Here is a 24,381-nt window from a genome sequence, read left to right on the forward strand (position 1 = left end):
TTTTTGGCCACTTGATGAAGTGAAACATGGTCTTTCATGTGATGGTCGTTCTGATGTGGAAGTTGCCTAGAGGGAAGTTTGAATAGGCAATCAGAGTTTTTAACAAAAAAACTAGAAATGAACTGGGTAAACCGATTCAATCAATCTACAAATGAGTTATAAAACTGAATTGATCTTGAAATTCACCCAATTAACTTTACAAATGAGTTGTCCTAGATGATCCACATTGTTCAAAGTAGTAAATCTGAGAAGGGCACTTCTCAAAATTCACACACCAAAAAGATATAAACAATTCTTCCATAGAATGGTGAGAGAACGATGAACACGAACAAACACAATGAGCAACAACATAAGAGACAAGATTTATCCTGAGGTTCGGTCACACCACAAAGGTGCCATAGTTCCTTGTTGAGGCGCCCACAAAGAGTCGGTCCTCTTTCAACCATAATCCTCCCTTCGCCGACCACAAAGATCAAGCCCACACACTAATCTTTGCTCAAACGAGGGTGTGATACAAGCTTTCTTGTGGTTTTCCACAAAATTTAGAGACTCATAAGCGACACCTAGTCGTTTAGGAGCTAGAAGCTCCAAGAGTAATAAATCCACAAAAACTCGATGTAGTACCAAAGCTCGAATCAAGAAGAGCAAGAAAGATTTGGAGATGAAGCACAAAAACCCACAACTCTAAATCTCACTCAAAGATTCCTCTCCAAAGATTTGAAATGAGAGAGGCAAGAGATGTGTGTGAGAGAGTGAGGAGTGTTTCTCATGTTAGGAATGGAGTTTTGCGCGTGCTCTTGTGTGGAGGAGAGAGGTAGGAGTGAGTATGTATAGGAGCCCCCAAAATGTAATTGATCGTTTGACCTTTCTGCTCAAATACCGGTTGAGCCGGTATTGAAACCAGCTGAGCCATATCTAGAAGAGAAGAAACTGGTCCAGCCATTGGCTGAGCAGCAAGGTGAACTAGGAGTCAGTTTCCAACAGAGAGGAAACTGGCTGACTGCTTGGTTGAGTAGGGAGCCGAGCAATGAGGAAAACCGGCTGAGCTGGTATTCAAAAGAGAGGATCCCGATCGACTTCCCAGCTGAGTAGCCAGGTAGACTAGGAAAATCCCGGCTGAGCCAGCCGGAATCCCGGTGTCACATCCGATTTCAGAAGGCAAACCAAATGTGAACCATGTACGTGCCAGGATCAGAAATTCACGTACACAACGATTACATAAATGAACATCATCACACAGTGCTCGAATAATAACATAAAAGAAGTATTAATTTATTACATCACGATGTCAGAGACATCCACATAGTCATCAACTTAAAGTGTAATCAAAGTGCTAAAGCGAAATGCAGTAAAGATAAGACCTTCACATGGGGATTGCCACTAATCTAGTCTACAACTTCTCGAAGTCCTAGAACTCCTAAAAGTCTTTCGTGTTGCCATCATCTTCTCCTGAGCAGTGGTTGCAATGTGGACAACCTAGTGTTTTGCGTTTAACCAAGGGTGAGTACACATCAACGTACCCAGCAAATGTCCCGATTGGCTAAAGTGGACTAGTTGTACGTTGGGTTAGGTTCAAAGCAATTACTTTTAGTTTGTCAGGTATTTATTAATAGTAGAAGCCAACTTTTATCATAGAACCCAAGTTGTTATCCCAAAAGGCACCTCTTTAGAGAGGAAAATACTAGAAACCATAAGTATGGCCATCATCATTAAACCATCATCATAAATGTATCCAAAGTATCTCTAATAAAAGAGGGTCCCAAGGCTGCTCATAACCGTGATCATGACTAATATACCAGTTTCTAACCTAGTGCAGAGGTCGCACACTTTACCCATGAGTCGTGATCCCTTTTGCCTCGGGTTGTACAAACCCTTAAACACTACCAAGGTGAGTCGACATGATTTCACTATGTAGCCTTTACAAAGATTCACTAGAGGTCATAGCCTCCCGCTAGGTTTCTCTAGGTTTGACAAACACAATACTACTCCCCGCATGGGGTGACTAACAAAAAGTAGAACGAAAGAACCTCGACACCTGGCCTCGGTAGATATAGTACTGTGCTATGGACCCCATTGATTACACGACAGAGAAACGACTACACCTCTAGCTCCTCTAATTTGTTAGCTAATGGCGTCCCAAACCGCCCTCATGGCTACACTGTTTTCCCGGGTGGCCTCTCAACGAACAGGTCCTTACGGAGAGGTACTCGGGAAACAGTCAGAGCCCCCTTTAGTGTCATAAGTTCATCATCATATCAAGAATAAATCATCGAATCATAAAGTAATTCTCATCATATTAATTCATTAAAGTAAAGCACTAGCATGATATTGATCATAATAGCTCAACCTAGAAAGGTAATTCAATGACAGGATAGTAGAAAACTAGTCAATTCTTAGGTTGATCATGGTATGCGAGAGAATGAATTGTAAAGTGAATAGGACATAATAGATTAAAGGACACTTGCCTTCACCAAGTTGCTGCTTAGGGACTTCTCCTGCAACTCCCTTGGGAAATACAGACTACTTGTTGTGTATGCGAAACAATAATTCATTAAATACACTTGGGGAATAGCAAATGAACAATAAACCAAACAACAATATAGATCAAATAAATATGCAACGTGACATGGAGCTCGCATCTATGATAGACGAATGGCCGAGGCTATAGGGGTGTCAACAGGATCAAGCTAGGCGGCTCGGCCGCGTTGGGACGGGCATAGCGTGCCGAGGGCACAGAGTAGGCTCGAACGGCTAACAGCTTCTCGCCTTGGCCGAGGGTGTGGGGCTGGCTCAGACGACTGACAGACTATCCGCCTCACAAGAAGGTGTGGGGCTGGCTCCAATGACTTACAGACTCTCCGCCTTGCCCGAGGGCGCGACGCGGGGCCCACGGGCTGGGACGCGGGTGCGGGCATGGTGGCTGGGCCATTAGACATTGGACAAACCTTTAGGTTTAGGCTTAAGTTAATTAGAATCTCACCATTGGATTTGAGGTGAATGGCGGGGATTGAGGCAGTCGGTTTCGTCGTTCTCCCACGGCCACCCGACGCGGCGTCGCCCGCGTCCGCGGTGAGGAACTCGTCGGATACGAAGGAAGCAGGGGTTGCGGGGGTCCTAGGGCGGTCGAGGTGGTCTAGGGAGGTTGGGGAGGGTCTGGGGAATCTAGTGGTGAGGGCCAAACCTTGGTGGAGCACCGGAGGTCGGAGATCCACGACGAGGTGGCAAGGCAGTGGTGCTAGCATCTCCGACGAGCAATTGCACATGATAGAGAGAAAGGGAGGGGACCATACGGGGCATGGGAAGTTCTTTGCCTCAAGGCGAGACTCGGGATCCCATCGGAGGTAACAACAGCATGGTGGCGGCTTGGAACAATGGTGGTGGCTCTGGGACTGCACAGGGGAGATGTTAAGCAAGGACATGGCGGAGAGGCCGGGAAAAGGGGAAACCAAGGTGGGTTCCCGGTGCATTGCACTCAAGCGGAGCTCACCTTTGAAAGGCGACGACAGGGGCTCAGTGATGATGGCGGAACTAAAGGGAAATAGGGTCAAACCTTTTCCTAAATGAGTTTGGTGGTTGAATTGCCCAACACAAATAATTGGACTAACTAGTTTGCTCTAGATTATATGTTCTACAGGTGCCAGAGGTTCAACACAAACCAATAAAAAGATCTAAGTTAGGGTTCAAAAGAAAGGAGCAAAAGAAACCAAAGAGAACCCTGGTCTGGCGCACCGGACTGTCCGGTGCACTAGGGTGAATCAACTTCAAACTCTTCACCTTCGGGTTTCTGAGTCCGCGCTCCGCTATAATTCACCGGACTGTCCGGTGTGCCAGCGGAGCAACGGCTCGCCAGCACAACGGTCGACTCCAACGGTCGACTGACAAGGGAACAGTGCGCGGACAGTTCGCTCAGAGTCAGAGCAGCGCCAGAAGGCGCACCGGACAGTGAACAGTGACTATCCGGTGCGACATCTGACTGTCCGGTGGCCCAGGCTGTCAGAGCTCCAACGGTCGAAACCGTCAGAACCCTAACAGTTGGGTGACGTGGCTGGCGCACCAGACAGTGTCCGGTGCGCCCATCGATAGCAGCCCTCCCCAATGGCTGTTTTGGTGGTTGGGGCTTTAAATACCCCGCAGCCACCACCATTCAAGGCATCCAAGTTTTCCAGCCATTGCATTCAATACAAGAGCTCTAGACTTCACTCCAAGACACAAACAAGAGATCGAATCCTCTCCCAAGTCCAAAATTACTCCAAACACTTAGTGACTAGTGAGAGAGAGATTTTCGTGTTCATTTGAGTTCTTGTCGCTTGGATCGCTTTTCTTCTTCCCCATTCTTGTTCTCAAGTCATTTGTAATCAAAGAAAGAGACACCAATTGTGTGGTGGTCCTTGCGGGGTCTAAGTGACCCATTTGATTGAGGAGAAAAGCTCACTCGGTTTAGGTGACCGTTTGAGAGAGGGAAAGGGTTGAAAGAGACCCGGTCTTTGTGACCACCTCAACGGGGAGTAGGTTCGCAAGAACCGAACCTCGGTAAAACAAATCACCGTGTCATCCGCTCTAATTCTTTGGTTGATTTGTTTTTGCCCTCTCTTTCGGACTCGATTTTATTTCTAACGCTAACCCCGGCTTGTAGTTGTGCTTAAAGTATATAAATTTCAGATTTGCCTATTCACCCCCCTCTATGCGACTTTCAGGAACGACATTTGCGATGGCGGCGACGCTTCTGTGTGCTAGGTGGGGAAACATACAGTGAGAGTGCAAATGAGAGCTGTCACACCCGGTTTTGGAAGGTAAACTGAATGCGAACCATGTACGTGCCAGGATCAGAACTCACGTACATAGTGATTACATAATTGGACATCATCACACAATGCTTGAATTAAATAGCGGAAAGGTACTTAGTTACATCAAGATGTCTGAGACATCCACAGAGTCTATTACATAGCCATAGTGTTTTAACAATAACATCAAACTGCAAGGTATCGAAACGTAGAATGTAAGCCTACACATGCAGCTAACTGGGGGTTTGCCACTAAGATAAACTAGAACTCACTGTATTCCTAGAACTCCTCGAAGTCATCCATGTTGCCAGCTTCACCTCCTGAGCACTGAGAACAGTGGGGACAACCTGGGGTGGGGTGGTTTGTAAAGCAAGGGTGAGTACACTTCAATGTACTCAGCAAATGTCCCGTTTGGCTAAAGTGGACTAGCTGTGTGTGGAGTTTAAAGTTAAGTAGTTGCTTTTAGTTGGTCAATTTTTATTACTATAAGTAGAGCCAAGTTTTAGTGATAACTCAGTTATTACCTAGAGGCACTCCTCAAAAGAGCAAATACCAGAGATCGGATTTTATATCATCATTGTTAACCATCATCATAAAAGTAACCATTGTTCTTCTAATCGAAGAGGATCCCAAGGCTGCTCATAACCGCGAGCACGGCTGATATACCTGTTTCTAACACTCTGCAGAGGTTGCACACTTTACCCACAAGTCGTGATTCCCATTCTGCCCAGGGTTCTAGCCTCCCCATTGATCACTACCAAGGTGACCTAGCAGGGTCTCACTAAGTAGCCTTTACACAGATTTCCCAGAGGTCATAGCCGCCCGTTAGGTTTCTCCAGTTTGATAAACACAGTACATCTCCCCAAAGGAAGGGTGACTAACAAAACCAAATCAAAGAACCTCTGCAACCAGCCTCGGCAGAGCAAGTACTGTGCTCGGACCCCATTGACGGCCCTACGGCGAAGCCAACTACTCCTCTGGTTCCTCTAATTAATCAGCTAAGGGCGTCCCATTCCACCCTCATAGTTGCACTGTTATCCCAGGTTGTCACTCCCCAAACAGGTCCTTACGGAGAGGCACTCAGGAAAGAGCCTAGCCCCCTAAAGTAATCACAAGGACCCCATCGTGATAACATCATCGTATCATAAAAGATCACATAATGTTCATTGATTAAGTTTAAGCAATAGCACAAGCTAACCATGATTAACCCAAAAAGGTAAACAAGGGTAAGGGAAATACAAACTAGTCAATCCTTAAGTTTTAGTAGTGTAATGCTGGACAATGAATTATAAAGTATAGTAGGACATAGTAGGTCTGAGGACACTTGCCTTCACCAGGTTGTTGCTCAGGGAGGTCTCCAACAACATACTCAGGAACCTCAGACTGCTCGTTGTCTAAGTAAAGCGAGCATACATTCAATACATTTGGAAAAGTATAAATGAACAACACATCAAACATTTACAATCATTGACACATAACTCAAAAAGGTATAGTATTAAGTGTAGGGGAATGATATCAAGTTACAAAGAAAAATGGAGTAATCCTAATTGGGGAATTGATTTCTCTCTAAATGTTTGGGATATAGCTCAAAAAGGTTAAGTAGTGATTAAAACAAAGGAAAGTTAGAATTATAATATAAAGTACTCTCATTTAGGAATTTGACTACCTTTTAGGTATTATCCATAATTACATTCCTAATTCTGTTTATGTTATTAAGGCCTAAAGGTTAAGTCCAAAAATAAATCCAGGTGATGCATAACACTAATCTCACAAGATTGAATGTACTTTATTCCTAGGGTTCTTCTTTTATTTATTTCATTAAATAAATAAATAAATACTTTAATTCTATATTCCAAGTGTAAAAATTAAAGTATGTAGATTACAATTGACTATATTTTATTTGAACAGAGAATAATCTTGTGAACATTTTGCAATTTGAACCACTAAATTTGGAGTTCATATGAAAAAGATATGAAATAAACAAGTTTTGAAGTTTGAAATATGAAATTAAGGCTAAATCTGTAATTAAATTAAAGTCCAGGGGCTATTCTAAAGAAACCAAGGACCTATGCGCTAAAACAGAGGACGACGGGTTGATTTCCTAAAATTAGGGGGGTTCTTAAGCAAAACGACCACGCGAAGGGGTACGAGGTAATCTCAGCCATCGGATCAGAAACCGACGACCCAGATTAGATCGCGCGGGCGCGGGTGTGCTAACGCGACTGACAGGAGGGGCCAGGGCGTCAGTGAGCCAGGGCGGGCTGACCAGCCGGGCCGAGGGGCAGAGACGCGGGTGAGGGGGAGAGAGGAGAGACGGTTGGATCTGGATCGAGCAGCTACGATTAGATCCGCTTGGGTTAGCTCTACACTGTCCAATCTCGGGCGAACGGCCGAGATCTAACGACAGGGGGCGGACATGGGCGCGGTGGCGCCGCTCGGTCCCGCGGCTGGAACTCGCCAGAGACGAGCAGACCGGCCACGGCGGGGCACCAGAGACTTGGGGGTTGGCCTAGGCACACATAGGGGGATCTAGCGGACTCGACCAAGGGCACCACGCCGGCGCGGGAGCACCAGAGGGCACTGCACACGGTGAGACGGGCTAACGGCGGCGCAGGACAACTCCGGCGAGCAATTGCGCGCTAACCAGTGCAGTACACAGAGAAATAGGGGCGAAGGGAGGTTGCTCACCTTGAGGGGAAGCGCTGGAGGCACGGGGAAACGGCGGAGGCACAGGGACACGACGGGGCAACGGTGGCGGAGCTCCGACTACGTAAGAACCACTCCGGTGAGCGCGGACCGAACAGACCAGAGGGGGGGAGGGCACACCGAAGGGTGTCCCGAGTAGCTGGCGGCAAGGCGAAGCTTACCGTGGCTCTGGACGGGGCACAGGCGCAACGACGGCCATGGAACAGGCGGTGGATGTCGATGGGTGGTGGCGGAGGTTCTCGGTTCGCGTGGGCAGAGCGAGAGAGAGGGCGAGAGAGTTGGGCAGAGGGCGCAAATGAGAGAGGGGAGGTCGGCGAGCAGGGCGCGGGGTTCAAAAGGGGCGCGGGGGCTTGGTCGTGGGCGGAGAACGCGCGGACGTGGGCACGTCCCCGGCGGGGAGATCATGGGCGAGAGGTTAGGGACGCGTTGACAGGTGGGGTCGGTGGGGCAGAGAGAGAGAGGGAGCGGGCGCGCGCGAGAGCAACGGCGCCGACAGGTCGGTCCCACGGAGCAGCGAGAGAGCGAGGGAGAGAGGGCGCTCAGGCTTGCGCCGATAAGCGGGGTCCGCCTGTTAGGCACAGGGACGCGCGGGCGCGGGCGCGCGCGCGTGTTGGGCTTAATGGGCTGCCTTGGGCCGATTTGGCTTTTCCTATTTTCCTGGAATTTCTATTGCCTTTTCTATTTATTTTCTCTAGGGTTTTTAATTCAAATTCAAATCAAGTTTCAAATTCAAACCAAATCAAATATGTGCAACATTTCAAAGAATATTTAGGCTCAATATGATGCAACATTCCATGACTCATATGTTTTGGGCAAATTAAAATAAATAATCCCTCACTAATACAACTAACTCTAATTAAAAGAGAGAGAGAGAAAACTAGAGAGAGAGAGGGAAACTAAAGTGAAATAGAGAAGAGTAACACCTGAATTTGGATGATCATAAGAAAGAAATTTTATACTCCCAAATTCAGGGTGTTACAAGAGCGGATGAGGGCCACGCGCTGATAGGGCGGGCCCACCGGGTAGAGAGAGAAGGGGGAGGCGGGGGGCTCAGCTGGGATGGATGGTCGGGCTAAACGACCGAGGGGGGGGGGAATGGGTTGCAGTCTTCTTTTCCTTTTTATTTTATTTCCTTCTTTGGACTCAAATTCAAATATGCCACAAATTCAAATATGACCATCTCAAGCATATGCATCAAACAAAGACAAAAGTTGGGGTTCAACATGATGCAACATTTCATACTTCCTCTAAGGTTTTCCTACTAGAGTATAATTACATTCTCGAATAAAATAACAACCCTTCTTCTCGAGAAAAGAGGAAAAAGGAGATTAGGAGAGAAGAAAAGATAGGAGTAACACCTGAATTTGTGGATATGAGCAAAGAAATTTTATACCCCCAAATTTAGGGTGTTACACTTGGCTGAACCAGGATTTCAATCCCGGCTGAACTAGGATTCTCTAGAGAGAAATTTTTGGCCAAGATAAACTTAAAAGATTGTACTACACACTTCCGCTATATATGGATTAACAACGGTAAAATAGAAGTTTTGGATCAAGGATTTGAGCTTTAATACCAATGCCAACCTTCTTTTTGGATCCCCTTGATAGTATGATGATTCATATACTCAAGTTAAATAAAATGAAATTAACTAAAATCCTTGAGTCATTGGTGTCTCATGTGTGATTTATCCATGGTGTTGATTCATAAGGATCACAAACATCTTTGTCTCACCTTTTGAAGCAAACACAAATCGAGCCTGTAATTGAACCATTTCACCATATATGAGCTCAACCCATGGCTTCAAGTCACTTTACTGATGCATCAACATAATATAACTCTTCATAGCTGATTAGTTCATCGACTTAGTGCAAGTACTCTCTTCTTCACCTTAGCCATGGTACCTCGGTCCACAAGCCGTCGCTTGGCCTTCACCTTCGCTTAGTCCCTCAAAGCCATTTCCTTGCTATCTTCACCATATCAAGCCATTCTTGAGTCACATCATATTGAACATCTATTAAGAGAATCATTTCTTCAATGTTTTGAACCTTGCTTGAATGACATCTAGATATAAATGCTAAGATCAATCAAGCTCTAGTTTGATTCTAATAGAAGCATATATGGACCAATAGTAATATGGTCAAGCCAATTCATGTTTCCTCATATCTTATTCATTTTTGCTTGACCAATCCTCTTAATCACTTCAATCTCTATTATGATCATATTTATGCATAGTGATTTCTTAGGTCGTATCCATATATCCAAACCAATATAGAGACCATATTATATCCAGTTGCATTGTCTTATTGGTTATTCATCCTTGTGTTGAACCTTTGTTCACTGATCATTAAACACTATTCAAGTATGTTCATCATACTGAATTTCCGTTCAACACTTAGCAAACTTGTTAGACCTTTAAATGTATTGTTATCCAAATCATCAAAACCTACAAAAGGAATGAACACACTTTCATGATGACAACATCTGTAGGTGTCATTATCTACCTCTTTAGGCTAAGCTATGGAAAATGACCTTTATTTACTAGAACTTCTTCCTTGGCATGTGTGTAAGGACTGTGACACCTAAAAGGGAGGGTGAAAGGGAAATAGGGTTAACCTTTTCCTATAATTAATTTTGGTGGTTGATAGTCAACACAAACACATGGACTAACTAGTTTGTCTAGAATTTATGTATTACAGGTGCATAAGGTTCAACACAAATCAATAAAAGATTCAAGTTAGGGACACAATTTTAAAGGAGCAAAAGGACTTGAGTGTGCTGAACAATGGCGCACCGGACTGTCCAGTGTGCCACCGGACAGTGTTCGGTGCACCAGGGCCGTACAGATGTCAACCAGCCACTCTCGGGAATTCAAGGGCGCCCTCCGCTATAATTCACCGGACTGTCCGGTGTGCCACCGGACTGTCCGGTGAGCCAGCAGAGTAACGGCTATCTGTGCCAACGGTCGACTCTGACGGGATGAACAGTGCATCACAGTACCGCGCTGAAGTTAGAGCAGCGAAGTCAGAAGGGCACCGGACTGTCCGGTGCCGCAAGAGGACAAAACCTCCAACGGTCGACCAGCTCCGAACCCTAACGGTTGGGTGATGTGGCGACGCACCGGACAAGGAACAGTGTCTATCCGGTGGCGCACCGGACTGTCCGGGGCGCCCATCGCCAGCAGCCTCCCAACGGCTACCAAAGTGGTTGAGGGCTATAAATACTCCCCAACCACCACAACATTTGGCATCCAAGTTTTTCAGAGATCACATTCAATACAAGAGCTAGTGCATTCACTCCAAGGCACATTTCCAAAGATCAAACCCTCTCCAAGCATAGAATTCAACTCAAACATTTAGTGACTTGTGAGAGAGTGTGTTCGTGTTCTTTTGCGCTCTTGTTTCTTGGATTGCCTTTCTTCTTTCTCATTCTTGTTCTCAAGTGACTTGTAATCAAAGCAAGAGACACCTAAGTATGTGGTGGTCCTTGTGGGGTCTTAGTGACCCGATTGATTAAGGAGAAAGCTCACTCGGTCTAGGTGACCGTTTGAGAGAGGGGAAGGGTTGAAATAGACCCGGTCTTTGTGACCTCCTCAACAGGGACTAGGTTCTTTGGAACCAAACCTTGGTAAAACAAATCACCATGTTCACTCGCCTTATTTCTTGTTGATTTGTTTTCCCCTCTCTTTCGGACTTCAATTTAATTCTAACGCTAACCCTCGACCTTAGTGCTTGCTTAAGTTTATAAATTTTAGGTTTCGTCTATTCACCCCCCTCTAGGTGACTTTCAGAGGGAAATTAGGCAACTTAAATTTGTAGCTCACAAACTAAGGCCTATAATACTCACCTAGCCAAAACCTATGCAATAAATAAAGTACCTATGTGCAATTATGTTTTTTATTAAGTGCTGCTATCCCTATCGCAAAGAGTTATGCAACCTAGGTTCTAATCCTAACACTAGCCTAGCAAAATAAACTAGGAAAATAAGCACAAAACCTAGGTAAGCAATAAATAAGATATGGAAGCTTGATTGAGATAAAGATGTGAACTCCCGTCGATGACTAGCATTTTTACGGATGTATCGAAAGGCACGTAAGCTTCCTGACAAGAATGCCCATGTCTAGACTAGGGATGACAATAGGTAAGGTACCTAATGAGAACACTTACCCATATCCATACCCACAAGAGAAAAACACCCCATAATCATATCCACTACCAATAATGGGTACAAAATTACGCCATACATATACCCACCACGGGTAGAGGGTACCCATCAGATACTCATACCCACTAACATTACAGTAGACATGATCATTTGAATCGCAAAAATAAGTACCAAAATACAAAATGTTGAAACCTCATACCCGATCAATATTGAAAGATGCTAAAATATCATATAATCGGTGTCTCGACCTGAGGGTCTCACCAACCAGTGAAATGATGTTGTGTGCCCTGGCCCAGACGGGTGATGCAAAGTGACACAAGTCGTTTATCCTAGTTTGGGCGAGAGAAAGCCTTCCTTCCAGTAGAGGGAGGATGTAGAGGGAGGATGAGACTTATATTACTTGCACCTAAGTGCTAGCAGTAGGGAATACAAGCTGATCGGAAGAGGGAAGGATCCCAAATCCATGGGGTTGATTGAGGCAAGTGTCAATATCGTTGTGGAGGATAAAACCATGAAGTGTTCGCCTCCCCTGCCTGAAACCGTAGACTCCCTATTTATAGCCTCAAGGAGGGCTGACATGAGTGCCGAAGTTGACTGTAACACCCTGAATTTGGGGGTATAAAATTTCTTTTCTAATATCCACCAAATTCAGGTGTTACCCTCTCTTTTCCTTGATTTTTCTTTCATTTTCCCTAAATAGTGAGGAATTATTTTGTTTTATATCTACATGTAAGCCTAGTAAATTGGAACCCTTTAAGTTCTTTGATTGTCGCATCATGCTGGAGCATACTTTCACTTTGTTTGATGAGTGATTTTATGGAGCATGGGTTTAATAAGGAATTCAATTTGACATCGTGAAGAAAATAGGAAAGAACTAGAAATAGAAAAAGAAATAAACAAAAGGAGGGAAAAAGAAAACAAATAAATAAAAGAAATGGAAAAAAGCCCAGCCGTCCCCCCAATCTGTCCTCGCCCTGGCCCATCTCGGCGCTCTTGGCCTGGCAGCCCCGTGGCCCAGCTCCTCGCGGCCCACCAGCGCGACCCCGCCGGCCCAGCGCCTCGCGCGGCCCAGCTGAAAGGGAATTAGGCTTACACCTATTTTCCTAATTGATTTTGGTGGTTGAATTGCCCAACACAAATAATTGGACTAACTAGTTTGCTCTAGTGTATAAGCTATACAGGTGCCAAAGGTTCACACTTAGCCAATAAAAAGACCAAGAATTGGGTTCAACAAAGAGAGCAAAGGGATAACCAAAGTGTGCCCTGGTCTGGCGCACCGGACTGTCCGGTGCACCACCGGACAGTGTCCGGTGCACCAGGGGACTTCACGCTGAACTCCTCACCTTCGGGAAAATCCAGAGACGCTCCGCTATAATTCACCGGACTGTCCGGTGTACATCGGACAGTGTCCGGTGCCCCAAGGAAGAGCAACTCTAGAACTCGCCAGTCTCGAGAATTCGCTCCGCTATAATTTACCGGACATGTCCGGTGTACACCGGACTGTCCGGTGAGCCAGCGGAGCAACGACTACTTCGCGCCAACGGTCACCTGCAGAAGCATTAAATGCGCGCCAGAGCGCGCAGAAGTCAGGCACGCGCGATGTGGCACACCGAACACTCTACAGTGCATGTCCGGTGTGCCACCGGACATCCAGGCGGGCCCAGCAGTCAGAGCTCCAACGGTCGGAACCCAACGGCCTGGTGACGTGGCTGGTGCACCGGACACTGTCCGGTGTGCACCGGACTGTCCGGTGCACCATACGACAGACAGCCTCCACCAAACGGCTAGTTTGGTGGTTGGGGTTATAAATACCCCCAACCACCCCACATTCAAGGTATCCAAGTTTTCACACTTCCAACCACTTACAAGAGCTAGGCATTCAATACAAGACACACCCAAGTGATCAAATTCTCTCCCAATTCCACAAAAGCTTTAGTGACTAGTGAGAGTGATTTGTCGTGTTCTTTTGAGCTCTTGCGCTTGGATCGCTTTCTTCTTTCTCATTCTTTCTTGAGATCAATACTCACTTGTAACCAAGGCAAGAGACACCAATTGTGTGGTGGTCCTTGCGGGGAAGTTTTGTTCCCGATTGATTTGAGAAGAGAAAGCTCACTCGGTCCGAGGGAACGTTTGAGAGAGGGAAGGGGTTGAAAAAGACCCGGCCTTTGTGGCCTCCTCAACGGGGAGTAGGTTTGCGAGAACCGAACCTCGGTAAAACAAATCCGCGTGTCACACTCTTCATTTGCTTGCGATTTGTTTTGCACCCTCTCTCGTGGACTCGATTATATTTCTAACACTAACCCGACTTGTAGTTGTGATTAACTTTGTGAATTTCAGTTTCGCCCTATTCACCCCCCTCTAGGCGACTTTCAATTGGTATCAGAGCCCGGTGCTTCATTAGAGCCTAACCGCTCGAAGTGATGTCGGGAGATCACGCCAAGAAGGAGATGGAGACCGGCGAAAAGCCCACTACAAGCCACGGGAAGGCTTCATCGAAAGAGTCCCGCAAAAAGGGAAAAGGGAAGGAGAAGAAGGCTTCTTCCCACAAGTCGCATCGGAGTGGGGACAAGAAAAAGAAGGTGAGGAAGGTGGTCTACTACGAGACCGACACCTCATCGCCATCTACCTCCGGCTCCGATGCGCCCTCCGTAACTTCTAAGCGCCATGAGCACAAGAAGTTTAGTAAGATCCCCTTACACTATCCTCGTACTTCTAGACATACTCCATTACTTTCCGTTCCATTAGGCAAACCGCCAACCTTTGACGGTGAAGATTATGCTAGGTGGAGTGATTTAATGAAATATCACCTAACCTCACTCCACAAAAGTATATGGAATGTTGTTGAGTTTGGAGCACAGGTACCATCCGTAGGGGATGAGGATTATGATGAGGACGAGGTGGCCCAAATCGAGCACTTCAACTCCCAAGCCACAACCATACTCCTTGCCTCTCTAAGTAGGGAGGAGTACAACAAGGTGCAAGGATTAAAGAGCGCCAAGGAAGTTTGGGACGTGCTCAAGACCGCGCACGGGGGTGATGAACTAACCAAGATCACCAAGCGGGAAACGATCGAGGGGGAGCTCGGTCGCTTCCTTCTTCGCCAAGGGGAGGAGCCACAAGACATGTACAACCGGCTCAAGACCTTGGTGAATCAAGTGCGCAACCTCGGGAGCAGGAAATGGGATGACCACGAAGTGGTTAAGGTTATTCTAAGATCACTTATTTTCCTTAACCCTACACAAGTACAATTAATTCGTGGTAATCCTAGATACACACTAATGACTCCCGAGGAAGTAATCGGGAATTTTGTGAGCTTTGAGTTTATGATCAAGGGCTCACGGAAGATCAACGAGCTTGGTGATCCCTCCACGTCCGAAGCTCAACCGGTCGCACTTAAGGCGACGGAGGAAAAGAAAGTGGACTCTACACCAAGTAGAACACCCATCGACGCCTCCAAGCTCGACAACAAGGAAATGGCGCTTGTCATCAAAAGCTTTCGCCAAATCCTCAAGCAAAGGAGGGGGAAAGACTACAAGCCCCGCTCCAAGAAGGTTTGCTTCAAGTGTGGTAAGCCCGGTCACTTTATAGCAAAATGTCCTATTTCTAGTGACAGTGACAGGGGCGACGACAAGAAGGGAAGAAGAAAGGAGAAGAAGAGGTACTATAAGAAGAAGGGCGGCGATGCCCATGTTTGTCGCGAGTGGGACTTCGACGAAAGCTCTAGCGACTCCTCCGACGATGAGGACGCTGCCAACATCGCCGTCACCAAGGGACTCCTCTTCCCCAACGTCGGCCACAAGTGCCTCATGGCAAAGGACGGCAAAAAGAAGAAGGTTAAATCTAAATCCTCCACTAAATATGAATCCTCTAGTGATGATAATGCTAGTGATGAGGAAGATAATCTACGTACTCTTTTTGCCAACTTAAACATGCAACAAAAGGAGAAATTAAATGAATTAATTAGTGCCATCCATGAGAAGGATGATCTCTTGGACTCCCAAGAGGACTTCCTAATCAAGGAAAATAAAAAGCATGTTAAAGTTAAAAATGCTTATGCTCTAGAAGTTGAAAAATGTGAAAAATTATCTAATGAGCTAAGCACTTGCCATGAAACCATAGACAACCTTAGAAATGAGAATGCTAATTTGTTGGCTAAGGTTGATTCTATCGCTTGTAATGTTTCAATTCCCAATCTTAGAAATGATAATGATGATTTGCTTGCTAAGATTAAAGAATTGAACATTTCTCTTGCTAGCCTTAGGAATGAAAATGAAAAATTGCTTGCTAAGGCTAAAGAGTTTGATGTTTGCAATGCTACCATTTCCGACCTTAGAAGTAAAAATGATATATTGCATGCTAAGGTTGTAGAATTAAAATCTTGCAAACCATCTACATCTACCGTTGAGCACACTACTATTTGCACTAGATGTAGAGATGTTGATATTAATGCTATTCATGATCACATGGCTTTAATTAAACAACAAAATGATCATATAGCTAAATTAGATGCTAAAATTGCCGAGCATGACTTAGAAAATGAAAAATTTAAGTTTGCTAGAAGCATGCTCTATAGTGGGAGACGCCCTGGCATTAAGGATGGCATTGGCTTCCAATAGGGAGGCAATGTCAAACTTAATGCCCCTCCTAAGAAATTGTCTAATTTTGTTAAGGGCAAGGCTCCCATGCCTCAGGATAACGAGGGTTACATTTTGTACCCTGCCGGTTATCCTGAGAGCAAAATTAGGAGAATTCATTCTAAGAAGTCTCACTCTGGCCCTAATCATGCTTTTATGTATAAGGGTGAGACATCTAGTTCTAGGCAACCAACCCGTGCTAAGTTGCATAAGAAGAAAATTCTTAGTGCATCAAATGAACATAGCATTTAATTTAAAACTTTTGATGCATCTTATGTTTTAACTAACAAATCCGACAAAGTAGTTGCCAAGTATGTTGGGGGCAAGCACAAGGGGTGAAAGACTTGTGTTTGGGTACCCAAAGTTCTTGTATCTAATGCCAAAGGACCCAAAACCATTTGGGTACCTAAAGTAAAGAGCTAAACATGTTTTGTAGGTTTATGCATCCGGGGGCTCAAGTTGGATCATCGACAGCGGGTGCACAAACCACATGACAGGGGAGAAGAAAATGTTCTCCTCCTATGAGAAAAACCAAGATCCCCAAAGAGCTATCACATTCGGGGATGGAAATCAAGGTTTGGTCAAAGGTTTGGGTAAAATTGCTATGTCTCCTGACCATTCATTTCCAATGTTTTTCTTGTAGATTCTTTAGATTACAATTTGCTTTCCGTATCTCAATTATGTCAAATGGGCTACAACTGTCTTTTTACTGATGCAGGTGTCACTGTCTTTAGAAGAAGTGATGATTCAGTAGCATTTAAGGGAGTGTTAGAGGGTCAGCTATACTTGGTAGATTTTGATAGAGCTGAACTCGACACTTGCTTAATTGCTAAGACTAACATGGGCTGGCTCTGGCATCGCCGACTCACACATGTTGGGATGAAGAATCTTCATAAGCTTCTAAAGGGAGAACACATTTTAGGATTAACAAATGCTCATTTTGAGAAAGACAGGATTTGTAGCGCATGCCAAGCAGGGAAGCAAGTTGGTGCCCATCATCCACACAAGAACATCATGACGACCGACAGGCCACTTGAACTCCTACACATGGACCTATTCGGCCCGATAACTTACATAAGCATCAGCGGGAGTAAGTACTGTCTAGTTATTGTGGATGATTATTCTCGCTTCACTTGGGTATTCTTTTTGCAGGAAAAATCTCATACCCAAGAGACTTTAAAAGGGTTCTTGAGACGAGCTCAAAATGAGTTCGGCTTAAGGATCAAGAAAATTAGAAGCAACAACGGGACGGAGTTCAAGAACTCTCAAATTGAAGGCTTCCTTGAGGAGGAGGGCATCAAGCATGAGTTCTCTTCTCCCTACACCCCACAACAAAATGGTGTAGTGGAGAGGAAGAATAGAACTCTATTGGACATGGCAAGAACCATGCTTGATGAGTACAAGACTTCGGATCGGTTTTGGGCCGAGGCGGTCAACACCGCCTGCTACGCCATCAACCGGTTGTATCTTCACCGAATCCTCAAGAAGACATCATACGAACTCCTTACCGGTAAAAAGCCCAATATTTCATATTTTAGAGTCTTTGGTAGCAAATGCTTTATACTTGTTAAAAGAGGTAGAAAATCTAAATTTGCTCCTAAGACTGTAGAAGGCTTTTTACTAGGATATGATTCAAACACAAGGGCATATAGAGTCTTTAACAAGTCCACTAGACAAGTTGAAGTTTCTTGTGACATTGTGTTTGATGAGACTAACGGCTCTCAAGTAGAGCAAGTTGATCTTGATGAGATAGGTGATGAAGAGGCTCCGTGCATCGCACTAAGGAACATGTCCATTGGGGATGTGTGTCCTAAGGAATCCGAAGAGCCTCCAAATGCACAAGATCAACCATCCTCCTCCACGCAAGCATCTCCACCAACTCAAAATGAGGATGAGGCTAAAGTTGATGAAGGAGAAAATCAAAGAGATGAGCCACCTCAAGATAACGGCAATGATCAAGGGGGAGATGCAAATGATCAAGACAAGGAGGATGAAGAGCAAAGACTGCCACACCCAAGAGTCCACCAAGCAATCCAACGAGATCACCCCGTCGACACCATCCTCGGCGACATTCATAAGGGGGTAACCACTAGATCTCGTGTTGCACATTTTTGTGAGCATTACTCTTTTGTTTCCTCTATTGAGCCACACAGGATAGAGGAAGCACTTCAAGATTCAGATTGGGTGGTGGCGATGCAAGAGGAGCTCAACAACTTCACTAGGAATGAGGTATGGCATTTAGTTCCACGTCCTAATCAAAATGTTGTAGGAACCAAATGGGTGTTCCGCAACAAGCAAGACGAGCATGGTGTGGTGATAAGGAACAAAGCCCGACTTGTGGCCAAGGGATACTCACAAGTCGAAGGTTTGGATTTCGGTGAAACTTATGCACCCGTAGCTAGGCTTGAGTCAATTCGTATATTATTGGCCTATGCTACTTACCATGGCTTTAAGCTTTACCAAATGGACGTGAAAAGTGCCTTCCTCAATGGACCAATCAAGGAAGAGGTCTATGTTGAGCAACCTCCCGGCTTTGAAGATAGTGAGTACCCTAATCATGTGTATAAACTCTCTAAGGCGCTTTATGGGCTCAAGCAAGCCCCAAGAGCATGGTATGAATGCCTTAGGGATTTCCTTATCACTAATGGATTCAAAGTCGGCAAGGCCGATCCTACTTTATTCACTAAAATTCTTGAAAATGACTTGTTTGTATGCCAAATTTATGCTGATGATATTATATTTGGGTCTACTAATGAGTCTACATGTGAAGAGTTTAGTAGGATCATGACACAAAAGTTCGAGATGTCTATGATGGGGGAGTTGAAGTATTTCTTAGGATTTCAAGTGAAGCAACTCCAAGAGGGCACCTTCTTAAGCCAAACGAAGTATAGTCAAGATATTCTAAACAAGTTTGGAATGAAGGATGCCAAACCCATCAAGCCACCCATGGGAACCAATGGGCATCTCGATCTCGACACGGAAGGTAAGTCCGTGGATCAAAAGGTATACCGGTCGATGATTGGATCTTTACTCTACTTATGTGCATCACGACCGGATATTATGCTTTCCGTATGCATGTGTGCAAGATTCCAAGCCAACCCTAAGGAAGCTCACCTTACGGCCGTAAAATGAATCTTGAGATATTTAGTTTATACTCCTAAGTTTGGGCTTTGGTATCCTAGGGGATCCACTTTTGATTTAATTGGTTATTCGGATGCCGATTGGGCGGGGTGTAAAATTAATAGAAAGATCACATCGGGGACTTGCCAGTTCTTGGGAAGATCCTTGGTGTCTTGGGCTTCAAAGAAGCAAAATTCGGTCGCTCTTTCTACCGCCGAAGCCGAGTACATTTCCGCAGGCCATTGTTGCGCGCAATTGCTTTGGATGAGGCAAACCCTCAGGGACTATGGTTACAAATTAACCAAAATTCCTCTTCTATGTGATAATGAGAGTGCAATCAAAATGGCAGATAATCCCGTCGAGCATAGCCGCACTAAACACATAGCCATTCGGTATCACTTTTTAAGGGATCACCAACAAAAGGGAGATATCGAGATTTCATACATTAATACTAAAGATCAATTAGCCGATATCTTTACCAAGCCTCTTGATGAACAAACCTTTAACAAACTTAGGCATGAGCTAAATATTCTTGATTCTAGGAACTTCTTTTGTTGATTTGCACACATAGCTCATTCATATACCTTTGATCATGTCTCTTTCATGTGCTATGACTAATGTGTTTTCAAGTCTATTTCAAACCAAGTCATAGGTGTATTGAAAGGGAATTGGAGTCTTCGGCAAAGACAAAGGCTTCCACTCCGTAATTCATCCTTCACCGTCGCTCCAAGCCACTCTCCATCTTTGGGGAGAAAAGCATGAGTCCCAAGCAAAAGGACACCGTCTTTGGTATAATCTTCACTCGTATTTTATATGCCAAAGGGGAGAAAGTAGTTGTTAAGGGCTCATATTTCACTCAAGTATCCGTTTTTGGCGATTCATGCCAAAGGGGGAGAAAGTATTAGCCCAAAGCAAAAGGACCGCACCACCACCTCATTTTAAAATGATTTTCAATTGGAAATTTCAAATTGGTATCTTACTATGTTCCAAAGGGGGAGAAAGTAGTATTTCAAAATTGATATATCAAAACCCTCTTGAACACTAAGAGGAGAATTTATTAAGGGGGGTTTGTTTAGTCAAAGGAAAAGCATTTGAAACAAGGGGAGAAAATTTCAAATCTTGAAAACGCTTTGCAAAATCTTATTCATTTACCTTTGACTATTTGCAAAAGAACCTTGAAAAGGATTTACAAAAGAATTTGCAAAAACAAAACATGTGGTGCAAGCGTGGTCCAAAATGTTAGAAATGAAGAAAACAATCCATGTGTATCGTATAAGTATTTATATTGGCTCAATTCCAAGTAACCTTTGCACTTACATTATGCAAACTAGTTCAATTATGTACTTCTATACTTGCTTTGGTTTGTGTTGGCATCAATCACCAAAAAGGGGGAGATTGAAAGGGAATTAGGCTTACACCTATTTTCCTAATTGATTTTGGTGGTTGAATTGCCCAACACAAATAATTGGACTAACTAGTTTGCTCTAGTGTATAAGCTATACAGGTGCCAAAGGTTCACACTTAGCCAATAAAAAGACCAAGAATTGGGTTCAACAAAGAGAGCAAAGGGATAACCAAAGTGTGCCCTGGTCTGGCGCACCGGACTGTCCGGTGCACCACCGGACAGTGTCCGGTGCACCAGGGGACTTCACGCTGAACTCCTCACCTTCGGGAAAATCCAGAGGCGCTCTGCTATAATTCATCGGACTGTCCGGTGTACACCGGACAGTGTCCGGTGCCCCAAGGAAGAGCAACTCTGGAACTCGCCAGTCTCGGGAATTCGCTCCGCTATAATTCACCGGACATGTCCGGTGTACACCGGACTGTCCGGTGAGCCAGCGGAGCAACGGCTACTTCGCGCTAATGGTCACCTGCAGAAGCATTAAATGCGCGCTAGAGCGCGCAGAAGTCAGGCACGCGTGATGTGGCACACCGGACACTCTACAGTGCATGTCCGGTGTGCCACCGGACATCCAGGCGGGCCCAGCAGTCAGAGCTCCAACTGTCAGATCCCAACGGCCTGGTGACGTGGCTGGTGCACCGGACACTGTCCGGTTTGCACCGGACTGTCCGGTGCACCATACGACAGACAGCCTCCACCAAACGGCTAGTTTGGTGGTTGGAGTTATAAATACCCCAACCACCCCACATTCAAGATATCCAAGTTTTCACACTTCCAACCACTTACAAGAGCTAGGCATTCAATACAAGACACACCCAAGTGATCAAATCCTCTCCCAATTCCACAAAAGTTTTAGTGACTAGTGAGAGTGATTTGTCGTGTTCTTTTGAGCTCTTGCGCTTGGATCGCTTTCTTCTTTCTCATTCTTTCTTGAGATCAATACTCACTTGTAACCAAGGCAAGAGACACCAATTGTGTGGTGGTCCTTGCGGGGAAGTTTTGTTCCCGGTTGATTTGAGAAGAGAAAGCTCACTCGGTCCGAGGGACCATTTGAGAGAGGGAAGGGGTTGAAAAAGACCCGGCCTTTGTGGCCTCCTCAACGGGGAGTAGGTTTGCGAGAACCGAACCTCGGTAAAACAAATCCGCGTGTCACACTCTTCATTTGCTTGCGATTTGTTTTGCACCCTCTCTCGCGGACTCGATTATATTTCTAACACTAATGTGGCTTGTAGTTGTGATTAACTTTGTGAATTTCAGTTTCGCCCTATTCACCCCCCCTCTAGGCGACTTTCACCAGCCACCTGCACCCCCCCGCAACCCTAGTGTTGTGCGCTCCCAGCCATCGCCGCTTGTGCGTGCCTGTCCAGCGCGCCAGCGCGCTCGCCCAGCCGCGCTCAGCCGCCACCACGCCCCTGCTCAACGTGCGTGCGTGGAAGATGAGAACCGTCGCGCACGATCGCGCGTGGGCACGCGCTAGCCGCCGCCGGAGCCCTGTTCACCTTCCCCTGGCATCTCTCTCTCTCCCAACTTCTCTCCCAGCAACTCCAGGCGAACGCCCAGTCGCGACCATGGCTGACCGGGGCCCCTTGCTGCGCGCGCGCACTACCGAGCTATGGCCATGGCGTCCAGCCAGGAACCGTCGCTGCCCATGCGCCCCTCCGGTGCAGTGCCCCCTTGCCGACGGCCAGGCCTCCCCCACACCCGCCATGGCCCGCCCACGTTGCTCAGTCTTCAAGCCCCCGACAGTTCAATCGCATAGTAGTCCCCGAGTCGCGCTCGCCGCCAAGCTACACGTCGCCATGCCCGGAGCAACCTGCGCCCGCGATTCTCCCTCGTCGAGTTCATCGCAAGGCGAGAAGTACAGAGCATGGCCATCTCTTTTGTTTTCTTTGCCTCGTCCGAGCTGCGGCAATGGCGATCCATCGTCATTCGCGCTTCCCCAGCGAATTCGGCTGAGCCGTCCTCGCTCTCATTGTTGTGTGGTCGCGCGTCTACCCCCGCAGCCCCTCCCTACAACGCCCCTTCACGGCCATGGCTGACCGAACCACCAGCCTCAGCGCGACGGTGCAGCCGGCCTGCTGCCTGGCGCAGCGGCCAGGGCAGAGCCCCTGCGCGCCGGACCCAATGTGCCCAATCGCCACCGTACACCCTGCTCGCCGGCGAGGCCTCCCCAGCCGAGCCTCGCCCTCGCCGTTTGCGCGCCCGTGCCGCGAAGAGAAGCTTCATCGCCGTCCCTCGCCCCGCTATTATTCGTGTCTTGTGGCCAGCGCATTGCTGCGTGCGCTCCACGCGGCTTGCGCAGCACCCCGCACAGCCCCCGCGCCTTCGTGCGACGCGTTTCTGCGTCCTCGCAGCGCGTCGTAGGGGTTTCGACGACGTTCGTCTACATGTAGACGACCCCGTCTACGTGTAGACGACCCCGTCTACCCCCCTGCACCGTGCGCGCGTTCGCGCCGTTCGCACGTGTCCGTTGTTGTCGTTTGCGTGCGCGATCCGCGTGCGTCACCGTCCATTCGCGTTGTTTCCCGTATGTCGCGCACGCGATCCGAGACATTAGTTAATCATTTCGCTATAATCATTTATACATAGTAATTCGTTGTTGTTAACCGTTGACTAATTGATAATTCAATTTATCTAAAATGTTTTACGCAAATAATTTATATTAACTAAAAATCAACTTAGAAATATAGTTTTGCACATCTAATTATAGTCTGGTGATATTCGCATGTCGTGTGTTGCCCGCACGCTACCCACCTGTATTGTTCGGGTACGCTGTCACCACCCTTTCCTCGCGTGTCACATGTGTCCACACGACGTTTGTGCGTGCTGTTCACGTGTCATTGTTCACGCGAGTCGCGAGTCGCGTGCTTTAATAAAATTGTTTACTAGCCATGAATTGTTAGCTATTCCATATATAATGCGCTATAAACTCATTTTTATTTTGTTTCGGTCACTTTAACTTTGTAACCTTGTCACCAACATATTGGTAACATTATTTCGTCGCGAGGCGTGTTTTAATTAATTAGTTGATTATTTACTTATTTATCTGAGTCATTAAAGTAGTAGTTTACTTAAACTAATTTATAATTTTAGCCACACTTTATCTGCTAATAGGATTATATCTACTCAAATGTTTCAATTAATATTTGTTTAGTATAAGCACGACGTAACTTAATAATTCTCTTATGTTGTGTCGTTCGGTGTCGTTCGGTGTCAAGTCACCGCGTGTCGTCCGCGCGCTATTTTGTGCAGTGTCGCGCGACGTCTGCGTGTGATAATAAACTGTTTTCGCTTATAAGCACTCAAGTTAATAACGTTAGTTTGTGAGGTCACATATTTTTAAATAATTAACTTAAGGTTTACTCGACTAATATTTATTAGATTAATATTACAATTAGATTAAATGTGTAGTGTTCAACTTGCGATTTTTTAATAAACATTAACATGACTGATATTAACTAAACTACTCTTTATTTATTTAATATTTGTTTAGTATAAACGCGTCACCTATTTAGTTTTCCTCGCCTCTCGTGCGTGCTGTTCCGTACGCGGTGGCGTGCTCGTTCGCTCGTCGCGC

This window comes from Zea mays, chromosome 3 (assembly GCF_902167145.1).
Source record: "Zea mays cultivar B73 chromosome 3, Zm-B73-REFERENCE-NAM-5.0, whole genome shotgun sequence".
Classification (NCBI taxonomy): Eukaryota; Viridiplantae; Streptophyta; class Magnoliopsida; order Poales; family Poaceae; genus Zea; species Zea mays.